This window comes from Lutra lutra, chromosome X (genome assembly GCF_902655055.1).
Source record: "Lutra lutra chromosome X, mLutLut1.2, whole genome shotgun sequence".
Taxonomy (NCBI): domain Eukaryota; kingdom Metazoa; phylum Chordata; class Mammalia; order Carnivora; family Mustelidae; genus Lutra; species Lutra lutra.
This window is the reverse complement of record NC_062296.1, coordinates 21,127,842-21,132,002: the sequence shown is the minus strand read 5'-3', so window position 1 is coordinate 21,132,002 and position 4,161 is coordinate 21,127,842. Positions and strand designations below refer to the sequence as shown.

The 4,161-nt window shown below is 49.1% G+C and overlaps 1 pseudogene; it reads left to right on the top strand.

The window, feature by feature from the left end:
• Positions 1 to 416: 416 nt before the first annotated feature.
• On the top strand, positions 417 to 3,355 carry LOC125091430 (G2/mitotic-specific cyclin-B1-like; annotated as a pseudogene).
• The last annotated feature ends 806 nt before the right edge of the window (positions 3,356 to 4,161 follow it).

The window sequence follows — 4,161 nt, the reverse complement described above, 5'->3', positions numbered from 1 at the left end:
CAGGAAATCTAAGTGCCTTGACTGGTGAGTGACAGAGTGGAAACTCGGAAGCCTCACACCCTCTCCTCCTCCCGTGGCCCCAGGCTCAGAGAAGGGTCAGCATGTTCTTTACTTCCTTGTGCCGCTTCCAGACTATTGTTCCTTTGTCATTTCCCAAGGACCATACATCCCTCTGTGTACCTGCCCCCCTTGCTGTCCACCAAATTTATCCACCAATGCCACTTTGTTGAGCCTCTGCTATGTGCCAGGCACTATATTAGAGGCTGAGAAGAAAAGGACGAATAAGAGAAGTCAGCCCCTCCGGCTTGCTGCGGAGGAATGGCTGTTGAGCTGTGCTGGGTTCAGGTCCCTGGCTCACTGGTGACTCCTGTGCTCTGCTTCTCCCCACTGAGGTGCTGCCTGGTGAAGAGCAAGCCATGGCACTCCGGGTCACCAGGAACACAAAAGTTAATGCTGGAAATAAGGCGAAGATCAGCATGGGAGGCGCAAAGCGCATGCCTCTGAGCAGGACTGCGGCCTCCAAGCCCGGGCTGCGGCCGAGAACAGCCCTCGGAGACGTTGGTAACAAAGTCAGCGAACAACCACAGGCCAAACTGCCTCTGAAAAAGGAAGCAAAAACTTTGGTTCCTGGAAAAGTTATTGCTAAAAAAATACCTAAACCTCTGGAGAAGTCACCCGAGCCTGTGTCAGAACCTGAGCCAGAACCTGAGCCCGTGAAAGAAGAAAAACTTTTGCCTGAGCCTATTTTGGTTGCTACTCCCTCTCCAAGCCCAATGGAAACATCTGGATGTGCCCCTGAAGAATACCCGTGTCAGGCGTTCTCTGATGTAATTCTTGCAGTGAATTGTGTGGATGCCGAAGATGGAGCTGATCCAAACCTTTGTAGTGAATATGTGAAAGATATTTATGCTTATCTGAGACAACTCAAGGAAGAGCAAGCCATCAGACCAAAATACCTACTGGGTCAAGAAGTCACTGGAAACACGAGAGCTATCCTTATTGACTGGCTAGTACAGGTTCAGATGAAGTTCAGTTTACTTCAGGAGACCATGTACATGACCGTTTCCATTATTGATCGGTTTGTGCAGAATAATTGGGTGCCTAAGAAGATGCTGCAGCTGGTTGGTGTCACTGCCATGTTTATTGCAAGCAAGTATGAAGAAATGTACCCTCCAGAGACTGGTGACTTTGCCTTTGTGACTGACAACACTTACACCAAGTACCAAATCAGACAGATGGAAATGGAGATTCTAAGATCTTATTTTGGTCTGGGCCACCCTCTACCCCTGCATTTCTTTCGAAGAGCATCTAAGGTTGGAGAGGTTGATGTTGAGCAACATACTTTGGCCAAATACCTGATGGAACTAACTGTGTGCGACTACGATATGGTGCACTTTCCTCCTTCTCAGATTGCAGCAGGAGCTTTTGCTTAGCACTGAAAATTCTCGATAATGGTACATGGACACCAACTCTACAGCATTATCTATCATACACTGAAGAATCCCTTCTATGCATTATGGAACACCTGGCTAAGAATATAGTCATGGCGAATCGTGGGCTTACAAAGCACATGACCGTCAAGAACTAGTACGCTACAGCTAAGCACGCGAAGATCGGCATGCATGTGCCATCTGTACATACTATATGTTACCTTTACTGACTTTTAATAAAGTCTGTGGTCCTTTTTACTTAAAAAAAAAAAAAGATAGAGAAGTCAGCTCCTTGCTGTCAGGGAGCTTTTTATTCTAGTGGGTGGGGGAGACGGGTGCATAGGAACTAAAAAAAGAAAATATTCTTTAGTAATAAGAGCCACGTAGAGAGGAGAGAGTGACTACTTTATAGAAGCTAGGGGAAACGGCCTCTCTAAGGAGGTGACATTTAAATTGAGATCTGGGGGAGAACATTCCAGACAGAGGGAGGTACTGAGCAAAGGCAAAGGAGGGAAGGAGCTTGGCACGGTAGAGGAGCAGAAAGCAGGAGGACAGGGAGGGATCGAGGCCGGGGCAGCTGCACAGGGGCCAGCCTGGGCAGGGCCTCATGAATTAGGAGCACCTGGGGGTCCAGCGGAGTGACTGAAGCAGGGGGAAGGACACAGGACGGTTCATATTTTCAGGTCGTGTTGACTTCTCTATAGGGAGCACATAGGTGGGGAAAGTGGGGGATGGAGAGAGGTGTGAAAGATTTAGGATGTGTTTGGAGATAAAGTCAAGCAGACAGGCTGATAGATGGGATGTAGGGCATGGATTCAAAGATGACCTTGAGCTTTTCGAGCCCGGGTTGGAGCAGCTGTGTGAATGGTGATGCCATTTGCAGAACTGAGGAAGGCTTTGGGGAAGTGACTTTGGGGGAAGTGACTTTGGAGGAAGTATCTAGAGTGCCGTTTTGAACATGTTCGCCTGAGATCGTGGTGTCAAACAGGCAGTGGGATTCAGGAGCTAGTTGCAGTTCTAGAGAGCAGTCTAAGCTAGAGAGAGTCAGAAATGCAGGAACATTGCCACTGTGCATATCAACCTATGTAGAGCACAGTGCCTGCCACTTCGTGGACGGTCTAGAACCTTTTGGCTGGCTGAGGGAATGAATGGGTAAAATGTGTTCTTAGAGCTCTGGAATCAGACAGACTTTGGTTCAGATTTAGATCCTGCTTCTGCTACTTACTAGCTTGACCTTGAACATGTTATTAACCCTCGGGGAGCCCCAGCTTCCTCAGCTGTAGAATGGAGAGAGCATTCTCTGTTTAAACGTGCAATGTTTAGCACAATCCTGGCGCCTGGTGAGCTCTCAGTGAGGTGGTGGCTGTTATCATATTCAGAGCATGACGTAGGCCCCAAGACGGCCAGGCCTGAAGGGGCATTTCAGAAGGCAGTCCCAGAGGCTGGGTCCATGTAGCTGGGCTGTCGTGTGACAGGCAGTAGGCCTCATGGTTAGGTGTTGCCCTCTTGAGCCAAACTGTCCGGGTTCATAATCCTGGTTGAGCCACTTACAAGCTTACTTAAACTCTATGTGCCTTGGGGTTTTAAAAAATTATTAATATTTAATCTCTAAAATAGGAATAATAGTAGACCTACCTCACTGAGCTGTTGTGACGGATTAAGTGAGATAATCCATGGAAAATGTGGAGAACAGTGCCTGTTACCAAGGGTTCAATAGGAAGGAGCTATTATCACGCGGACACAAGAGGGAGGGAGCTGTACATAGGCTTCAGCTGTGTCCTTGACCTCCCTCCAGAGAAGCCCAGTGTTCAGCCCTGGTCCTATAGGAGAGCCCATTTCAAATAGCTCGGCCCTCCCAACGCTGTCTTCCTATTTCTCCTCAGCTGCAGCCTTTCCATTTCTGCAGCTCTCTGAATAGCGTGTGAGCCTTTGCCAGGACTGGTGTGGAAAAAGTCAACTCCTCTACTCGAGGACGGCAGACCCACAGCCCCCTTTCACTCAGGGGCGGTGCCGGTCACAGGCTACGGGCAACAGGAGTCCAGGTCCCTGAGCTGCCTGAAGTTGTGTAGGAGCAGAGAGAAATAACCAACTGAGACAGCCCCAGAGGACCCACAGGCTTCTTTTCTACTCAAATGCTCCCTTTGTTGCTAAGAAGCAAACCTACCCCATCCCCACTGGCACCAGCCTGCCCATTGTTTTCCTGAAAGACCATCCCCAGCCAAGAGCTAGGACTACCTCTGTCTTATAGAAATGGCAGCCTGGAGATTCCGTGGCAGTGAGAGTATCATGTAACCCAAATTCTCCACAGCTAAAGACTTGAACAAAGCCCGAGGTCAGGTGTCCTGGACAGACCCATAAAGGGCCCAAAGGAAGTCACTGAAAGCATTTGGCCTGGCTTTTCTCTCGGGCTCTGCTACCTGTGGTGATTACTGCTCAAGGCCCTGACATCTGAGAAATGGGCACAAGGCTAGTCTCATCTCAGCTCCATTTGAACAAAGTGGTGAGCCTTGTGGGCTTGTTCCAGAGGGGGAAAAGCATGAAAAATCCCACCAGGAAGATAGAGCAGAGATTTGATAAATAGCTGGTCTTTCAGGTAGATGGAGGTGGATGGGTCTGAGGTAGAAAGGGACAGAGAGGCCTGTTTGGTACTTTGCAGCTTTGGTCTCTGAACCTGGCCGGTGAACTGCATGTCTCTGACTTGCCCCCCTCCCCCCTCCTATCTCTTCCTCTT